Raw genomic sequence first — 10,110 nt, 5'->3', positions numbered from 1 at the left:
TCTTCTGCTCTGCGTTTTGTACCTCGCTCATCTCCTGGTTTGACTCGGCTTGTTCACTACTCTCCTGCTCTGCGTTTGGTACCTCGTACACTCCTGGTTTGACTCGGCTCGTTCACCACTCTTGTTGCTCACGGTGTTACCGTGGGCAACTGCCCCTGTTTCCCTTGCTTCTGTGTACCCTTGTCTGTTTGTCTGACGTGCACTTATTGAGCGTAGGGACCGTCGCCCAGTTGTACCCCGTCGCCTAGGGCGGGTCGTTGCAAGTAGGCAGGGACTGAGTGGCGGGGAGATTAGGGCTCACTTGTCTTTTTCCTTACCCCCATCATTACAATATATATATATATATATATATATATATATATATATATATACTCACAAACACACACATATCGTATTTTTCGGACAGCAAGACTCATTTTTTCGCAAGAATAAATCCTGCTAAAAAGTCCCTGCCTCTTATAGTCAGCAGTCAAGGGGCCCGGCTGCGCCAGACTCCCCAGGCAGCTTCCTTGACCCCTTCCCAACACATGCCTGCCGGCACGTCATGGAGTGGAGGGGGGGTGATGTTTGGAGCGGGCTCACGTGCGGAGCCCGCTCGACACACTGCAGGTGTCAGCTGTGTTTTACAGCTGACGCGCTGCTCTAACGGCCAAGAACAGTGATCGCACTATTCCTGGCCGTTTAACTAGTTTAAAGGGTTTTCCCATGAGGGACATTTATGACATATCCACATTATATCCTCAGAAAAAGCATGGTTGAACTGCAGCACACGTCTCCCAAATTTCAATCAGTATGTTATTTTATTGGTCAATTAACCAGTAAAAAATGGCAACGTTTCGACCCGTGACAAATGGAGGGTCTTTCTCAAGCCTTTTCATGGGTCGAAACATTGCCATTTTTTACTGGATGTTTGACCAATAAAAGAACATATTGATTGAAATTTGGGAGACGTGTGCTGCTGTTCAACCATGCTTTTTCTGAGGATTACATTATGTCAGACTGGGTTTGTCTGATCTTACAGCATGTCACCGCTCCTGATATCGGGATTTGTGTTACTTCAAACACTTTAGTTTTTTAAATTATATCCACATTATATATCATAAATGTCAGACAGCTTAGGGTCCTACCACTGGGACCTGCACATATCTCTGGAACGGGGCCCCCTAAAGCCTGTTCTACCTTCTTGTGCTCACGCTGCCTCCCGGCTACTTACTGATTACATGGTCGGGAGTTACGGAAACAGCACAACTCGCTGAGCTACACTGTTTCCGTATTTCCCATAGAACTGAATAGTAGTTACGGAAACAGTGTAGCTTGCATGCCACGCTGCTTCTGTAACTGCCATTCACTACTATGGGAGATACGGAAACAGTGTAGCTCAGCGAGTTACGCTGTTTCCGTAACTCCCGACCATGTGATCAGTAAGTGGTCGGGAGGCAGCGTGAGCACAAAAAGCTAGAACGGGGTTTAGGGGGCCCCGTTCTAGAGATAGGTACAGGTCGCATAGGTGAAACCCGCATCTATCTGACATTTATGACATGTCCTAAAAAAAAAATTAAAAATTCAAAGTGAACAAAAAATCTATATCTAGATATATATATAAATATATATATAGATCAAGCAGTGTGTTTAGTGTAACTTTATAATTAGCCTTTATTAAAAAATAGTTTTACTTTTGGAGATATAGCTATTCTGTATTCTCTATACAGAGCAGCTATATCATTCGCTGTACTCTGAATCCGTCAGTCCCGTGGACCTGACGGGTTCACGCAGAATCCACCTGTGATACGCAGGATCCATCTGTAAACGATCACATCTAAGTTCATAACTTAAATCTGATCGATTAACAGTGGATCCTGCATGTCAGAGATACGCAGGACCCACCGTCACTGAACCCATCAGGTCCGCGGGACTCATGGATTCAGTGTAAAGCGAACAATACAGCGGTTCTGTATAGAGAATACAGAACAGCTGTATCTCCAAAAGTAAAACGATTTTTTAATAAAGACTAATTACAAAGTTACACCAAACACACTGACTAATTATTTATTAAAAATAAATGCCCTCAACAATGTTCATAGCCTTTAAATTTGATTTACAAAAATAAATAAATAAATAAAAATAAAACAAAAAATAATTTTATTAGATGTTTCCATCTTTTCTAAACATGGATCCTGACTGGGAACATCTGGAAGTGGTTGCATTAAAACCCCAGATGAATAATCATGCATGAATCCCTACCTCATCTTGTTTTACAGAGATCTAGCCATTATCCCACAGTCTGATTTTCTCTGCTGAATGAGCATATTATAGACAATTCAATAATACCTGCAGATTTCATAACTACATGAAAACCAAGGAAGTTTGACATCTGTTCCAGAAGAAAATGAAAAGTTTAGCAAAAATGCAAAATGAAATAAAGTTTTTATGTATCACAGAATAATCACAACAACCAGGTTCTGGTAATGATGAGCTGGGACAAGTCTTCTTTATATTGCTCATACGCATTCATGGAAATATTTGGGTGCTAGAGTTGGTATTGGGCCCATGACGAAGTAGTCCAACACAGTTTGGCCCTATTACATTCCCATGGAAAGTATGAACCGACATTGGGTTCCTTTGCTCCATAAGAACTGCTAAACATCTAACCTCTATTTGCTCCTACATAGGATAGGAAAAGAGCGGCACACAAGTGCAAGAACCACCTGTCATAGAATCACTTGATTTTGAATTTATCCTATTTTGTTTGTGTGGCGTTGTCAGTGTCTTCCCCAGAGCGGAGTCCCGGGCAGAGCGCTAGCATAGGCTCTGCTCCGGGACTCCGTGGAATTCCCTGACATCGCTGTCCATATATGGACAGTTTTGTCAGGGTCTTCCCCAGAGCTGCGTCTCTGGCATAGCGCTAGCATAGTGTTAGGGATCTGCCAGGTACTACGTCTAGGTATACTCCTGGGATTAATCAATCCACACCTGAGGCCAGACCTGTTCGACTGACACCATCTCCCACCAACCAGGGTGGCAGGCTCAGGAGTGGGAGAGCCTATCGCGGCCTGGTCAGTCGGAGTTAGCTCCGCCCCCTGTCCTTTATTACCTGCCGTGTTCTCTTCCTCAGTGCTTGTAATTCTTCTGGATTCCTGGCCTCCCTGCTGCTTGCTCCAGCCTGCTCCTGCCGTGCTTCTGCCTTGCTGCAGTTCCGCTTAATCTGCTTTGCTTGCCCCTGGCTTGCTTCCTTCTCCGTGCTCACTTGGGTATACTCCACTTCATCCTGGTCCTGACTACTCATTCACCGCTCCGTTTCCTCGCGGCGTTCCGTGGCTACTGCCCCTTCCCTTGCGTGTTCCCTGTTTGTTCTCCCGTGCACTTAGACAGTGTAGGGACCGCCGCCCAGTTGTACCCCGTCGCCTAGGGCGGGTCATTGCAAGTAGGCAGGGACAGGGTGGTGGGTAGATTAGGGCTCACTTTCCCTTCACCTCCTTCCTGCCATTACATAATTACAAGCCCTTACCTAGTCTACCATCTTTCCTACGCTGACGCTATCATGGACCCCCTTGAGACCCTGACCCAGCAGATGCAGGGCCTCTCCCTACAGGTCCAGGCCCTGGCCCAGAGGGTCAACCAGGGTGACGCTGCCTTAGTAGTACCCCTCACCTCACCTCTAGAACCCGACCTCAAGTTACCTGACCGGTTCTCAGGGGACCGTAAGACGTTTCTCTCCTTCCGGGAGAGTTGCAGACTGTATTTCCGCCTAAAACCCCACTCCTCAGGTTCCGAGAACCAGCGGGTGGGTATCATCATATCCCGACTCCAGGAAGGGCCCCAAGAGTGGACCTTCTCCTTGGCTCCTGACGCCCCTGAACTTTCCTCTGTTGATCGTTTTTTCTCTGCCCTCGGACTCATTTACGACGAGACTGACAGGACTGCTTTAGCTGGTGACCTTACGTCAGGGTAGGAGACCGGTTGAGGAATACTGTTCTGATTTTAGAAAGTGGTGCGTGGCTTCTCGGTGGAACGATCCGGCCCTAAGGTGCCAGTTTAGGTTAGGATTATCTGACGCCCTGAAGGATCTGCTGGTTAGCTACCCCTCTTCTGACTCCCTTGACCAGGTTATGGCCCTAGCAGTACGACTTGACCGACTTCTCAGGGAACGTCAGCTTGAACGCTTCAATGTGCTCCCCTCTGACTTTTCTGCGATTCCCCCCGAGGTCCCGTCTCCTCGCCGCTCCACGGAGGACTCAGAGGTACCTATGCAACTCGGGGCCTCCATGTCCCCTCGACAACTTAGGGAGTTTCGCAGAATGAATGGTCTCTGCTTCTACTGTGGGGACGACAAGCATCTACTGAACACCTGTCCCAGGCGCAAGAATAAGAAGCCGGAAAACGTCCGCGCCTAAGTGATCATCGGGGACACAGGTATTTCCCGTTAATGTGAAATGCAATAAAATTTTGCTTCCCTTTCAGGTCTCGTTTGCTGGCCGGTCTGCCACGGGCAGTGCTTTCGTGGATTCTGGCTCATCTGCTAATATCATGTCTGTGGAATTTGCTATGTCTCTAAAGATGCCTTTTATTGATTTACCTTATCCAATCCCTGTAGTAGATATCGACTCAACTCCCCTTGCTAATGGTTATTTTACTCAGCATACTCCTGTTTTTGAACTCCTGGTTGGCTCCATGCATTTGGAGCAGTGCTCTGTACTGGTGATGCAGGGATTATCGTCTGATCTGTTATTAGGTCTTCCCTGGTTGCAGTTGCATAATCCCACGTTTGATTGGAATACTGGGGATCTCACCAAATGGGGTAGTGAATGTCTTATGTCATGTCTTTCTGTTAACTCTATTTCTCCCCGGGAGGAGGTAAACACGCTTCCTGAGTTTGTTCAGGACTTCGCCGATGTGTTTTCTAAGGAGGCCTCCGAGGTGTTGCCCCCCCATAGAGATTACGATTGCGCCATCGATTTGGTGCCTGGTGCCAAGCTTCCTAAGGGTAGGATATTTAATCTTTCATGTCCTGAACGTGAAGCTATGAGGGTGTATATCCAAGAATGCCTGGCCAAGGGTTTCATTCGCCCCTCGACTTCTCCTGTACGTGCTGGCTTCTTCTTCGTGGGGAAGAAGGATGGTGGTCTTAGGCCGTGCATTGATTATCGTAACCTGAATAAGGTCACCGTAAGGAACCAGTACCCACTTCCTTTGATTCCGGATCTTTTCAATCAGGTTCAGGGAGCCCAATGGTTTTCTAAGTTCGATCTACGGGGGGCATATAACCTTATCCGCATCAAAGAGGGGGATGAGTGGAAAACTGCGTTCAACACACCCGAGGGTCATTTCGAATACCTGGTCATGCCCTTTGGGTTGTGTAATGCCCCTGCTGTCTTCCAGAATTTTATTAATGAAATCCTGAGAGATTACCTGGGTAATTTTCTTGTTGTGTACCTTGATGACATACTGGTGTTTTCCAAGGACTGGTCCTCCCACGTGGAGCATGTCAGGAAGGTGCTCCAGGTCCTTCGGGAGAATAATCTGTTTGCTAAGACTGAAAAATGTGTCTTTGGGGTACAGGAGATACCATTTTTAGGGCAAATCCTCACTCCTCATGAATTCCGCATGGACCCTGCCAAGGTTCAGGCTGTGGCGGAATGGGTCCAACCTGCCTCCCTTAAGGCGTTACAGTGTTTTTTAGGGTTCGCCAACTATTACAGGAGATTTATTGCCAACTTCTCGGTCGTCGCTAAGCCTCTTACGGACCTTACTCGCAAGGGTGCTGATGTCCTCCATTGGCCCCCTGAGGCCGTCCAGGCCTTTGAGACCCTCAAGAAGTGCTTTATCTCGGCCCCCGTGCTGATTCAGCCCAACCAAGAGGAGCCATTTATTGTGGAGGTTGACGCATCCGAGGTGGGAGTGGGGGCCGTCTTGTCCCAGGGTACCAGCTCCCTCACCCATCTCCGCCCCTGTGCTTACTTCTCTAGGAAGTTTTCGCCCACGGAGAGTAACTATGATATTGGCAACCGCGAACTTCTAGCCATTAAATGGGCTTTTGAAGAGTGGCGGCACTTCCTGGAGGGGGCCAGACACCAGGTAACGGTCCTTACGGATCACAAGAATCTGGTTTTCCTAGAATCGGCCCGGAGGCTTAATCCTAGACAAGCTCGGTGGGCACTATTCTTTGCCAGATTTAATTTCTTGGTTACCTATAGGGCTGGGTCCAAGAATATAAAGGCTGATGCTCTGTCACGTAGTTTCATGGCCAATCCTCCTTCCGAGAAGGATCCTGCTTGTATTTTACCCCCTGGTATAATCGTTTCTGCCACGAATTCTGATTTAGCTTCTGATATCGCGGCTGATCAGGGTGCAGCTCCCGGGAACGTCCCTGGGGACAAACTGTTTGTTCCCCTGCAATACCGGCAAAGGGTACTCAGGGAAAACCATGACTCCGCTCTATCTGGTCATCCTGGCATCTTGGGCACCAAACACCTCATTACCAGAAACTATTGGTGGCCTGGGTTGCCTAAAGACGTTAGGGCTTACGTCGCCGCTTGTGAGGTTTGCGCTAGGTCCAAAACCCCTAGGTCCCGACCTGCGGGCCTACTACGTTCCTTGCCCATTCTCCAGAGACCTTGGACCCATATCTCCATGGATTTTATCACCGATTTGCCTCCATCTCAGGGCAAGTCGGTGGTGTGGGTGGTAGTAGACCGCTTCAGCAAGATGTGCCACTTTGTGCCACTTAAGAAGCTACCTAACGCCAAGACGTTAGCTTCTTTGTTTGTGAAACACATCCTGCGTCTCCATGGGGCCCCAATCAATATCGTTTCTGACAGAGGGGTACAATTTGTTTCCTTATTTTGGAGAGCTTTTTGTAAAAAGTTGGAGATTGATCTGTCCTTCTCCTCCGCCTTCCATCCCGAAACTAATGGCCAAACGGAAAGGACTAACCAATCCCTGGAACAATATTTAAGGTGTTTCATCTCTGACTGTCAATTCGATTGGGTCTCATTCCTTCCCCTTGCTGAATTTTCCCTGAATAACCGGGTCAGTAACTCGTCAGGGGTCTCCCCGTTTTTCTGTAATTTCGGGTTTAACCCAAGGTTCTCCTCCGTTTCCCCTGGTTGTTCCAATAATCCTGAGGTAGAGGATGTTCATCGGGAACTGTGCACTGTCTGGGCCCAGGTTCAGAAGAACCTAGAGGCGTCCCAGAGCGCACAAAAGATTCAGGCGGATAGTAGACGTTCTGCTAACCCCCGGTTTGTCGTCGGGGATTTGGTCTGGTTGTCGTCCAGGAACTTGCGCCTTAAGGTCCCGTCCAGGAAGTTTGCTCCCCGATTTATTGGACCTTATAAGATCATTGAAGTCCTCAACCCTGTATCCTTCCGTCTGGAGCTGCCCCCATCCTTTCGCATACATGACGTCTTCCATGCCTCCCTCCTTAAACGCTGCTCCCCGTCCTGGTCCCCCTCGAGGAAACCTCCTGTTCCCGTTCTCACCCCTGAGGGGGTGGAATTCGAGGTGGCCAAGATTATGGACAGTAGGATGGTCCAGGGCTCCCTCCAGTACCTGGTCCATTGGAGAGGATACGGGCCGGAGGAGAGGACTTGGGTACCTGCCCATGATGTTCACGCTGGGGTATTGATCAGGAGGTTCCACCTTCTCTTCCCTACTAAACCGGGTCCTCTTAGTAAGGGTCCGGTGGCCCCTCATAAAAGGGGGAGTACTGTTAGGGATCTGCCAGGTACTACGTCTAGGTATACTCCTGGGATTAATCAATCCACACCTGAGGCCAAAGCTGTTCGACTGACACCATCTCCCACCAACCAGGGTGGCAGGCTCAGGAGTGGGAGAGCCTATCGCGGCCTGGTCAGTCAGAGTTAGCTCCGCCCCCTGTCCTTTATTACCTGCCGTGTTCTCTTCCTCAGTGCTTGTAATTCTTCTGGATTCCTGGCCTCCCTGCTGCTTGCTCCAGCCTGCTCCTGCCGTGCTTCTGCCTTGCTGCAGTTCCGCTTAACCTGCTTTGCTTGCCCCTGGCTTGCTTCCTTCTCTGTGCTCACTTGGGTATACTCCACTTCATCCTGGTCCTGACTACTCATTCACCGCTCCGTTTCCTCGCGGCGTTCCGTGGCTACTGCCCCTTCCCTTGCGTGTTCCCTGTTTGTTCTCCCGTGCACTTAGACAGCGTAGGGACTGCCGCCCAGTTGTACCCCGTCGCCTAGGGCGGGTCGTTGCAAGTAGGCAGGGACAGGGCGGTGGGTAGATTAGGGCTCACTTTCCCTTCACCTCCTTCCTGCCATTACACATAGGCTCTGCTCTGGGACTCTGGAATTCCCTGACATCGCTGTCCACATATGGACAGTGATGTCTAGGGATTCCCCAAAACTGGACAGTGATGTCAGGAGAACAGTTGGAGTCCCAGTAGTAGCGCTAGCAGCGCTCTGCCCGGGACTCCAGCTCTGGGGTTGCCCCTGACATCTCTGTCCATATATGAACAGTGATATCAGGAGCAGAGCTGGAATCCCAGGCAGGGTGTTAGATGCGGCAATGCTCCGGGACTCCAGCTCTGGGCAAGCCCCTGACATCACTCTCCATATATGGACTCTGATGTCAGTTGCTTCCCCAGAGTTCCGGAGTAGAGCATATAATAGTGCTCCGCTCTGGGACATCGGCTCTGGGGTTGCCCCTGACATCACATTCTGGTCCAGGAGGATACCCTCACATCACTGTGTATGAACAGTGACATCAGGGGCTCCTCCAGCAGAGGAATCCCTGGCCAAAGCGTCGGAAACGCTCTGGCTGGGGATTCCACTCCTAGAGGGAGCCCCAATGGAGCTATCTACTGGGGGTGTCTGTGGCACTATCTACAAGGGGTGTGTGTGGCATTATCTACAGAGGGCACTGTGGCATTATCTACAGAGGGCACTGTGGCATTATCTACAGAGGGCACTGTGGCAGCATCTCCAGAGGGCACTGTGACAGCATCTACAGAGGACACTGTGACAGCATCTACAGAGGACACTGTGGCAGCATCTACAGAGGGCACTGTGGCAGCATCTACAGAGGGCACTGTGGCAGCATCTACAGAGGGCACTGTGGCACCATCTACAGAGGGCACTGTGACAGCATCTACAGAGGGCACGGTGGCAGCATCTACAGAGGGCACGGTGGCATTATCTACAGAGGGCACTGTGGCATTATCTACAGAGGGCACTGTGGCATTATCTACAGAGGGCACTGTGGCATTATCTACAGAGGGCAATGTGGCAGCATCTACAGAGGGCGCTGTGGCAGCATCTATAGAGGGCACTGTGGCAGCATCTACAGAGGGCACTGTGGCAGTATCTAGAGAAAGCACTGTGGCAGTATCTACAGAGGGCACTGTGGCAGTATCTATAGAGGGCTCTGTGGCACGATCTAAAAAGGGGCTGCCTAATTTTGACATTTGTGTGTCTGCCAAACGCTGCCAACTGAGTTGCCGGACTGCATTTAGCGACACTTAAACTGTAAAAGTGGATTGTTAAAATAAGCACGTGGAGAAATCTCGCAAATTTCCGGTAAGTTTAAACCTAGCGCTATTATTATAGTAATGTAGTATTATAGTAACATAGTGTTATAGTAGTTCAAATAACTAATTAATTAACAATAATTTTGTAATGTATCAAATTTGAAAGTAATGCGGCCCGTCAACTTCAAATTTTTTCTATATGTGGCCCACTTACCCGGCCGAGTTTGAGACCCCTGCTTTAGATGGAAAGAAAATCTAAAAATTTGACCTCGTGTATCAGTCTAGGCTTTCTTTTATCCTCCTTAGGATCTCTCGCTAGCCGCTGCGGTCTGCAAACAAGTTCTTCAGCTCTCCTCCTTTATACATGCCTCAAACCACACATCCTATGGACCTCTCAGTGTAACCAGCCAGTACACCTGTGACAGCACAAAACACGCCAGGAAAAACGCACTCCCCACACCTTTCCTGAAATGCTCACAGGATTGCAGAGCCTAAGGGATAGGGCAAAAAAAGTTTTATTTTAAAACCAACAGATAAAAAACGCATCACACAGCATGGCCCGGTATACCCCGACCAGTTTCGCTCTTCCAGTTTTCTCAAAGGATCATTTTTCATTTCCCTCC

This window comes from Rhinoderma darwinii, chromosome 4, assembly GCF_050947455.1.
Source record: "Rhinoderma darwinii isolate aRhiDar2 chromosome 4, aRhiDar2.hap1, whole genome shotgun sequence".
NCBI lineage: Eukaryota > Metazoa > Chordata > Amphibia > Anura > Rhinodermatidae > Rhinoderma > Rhinoderma darwinii.
This window is presented reverse-complemented; position numbering follows the sequence as displayed.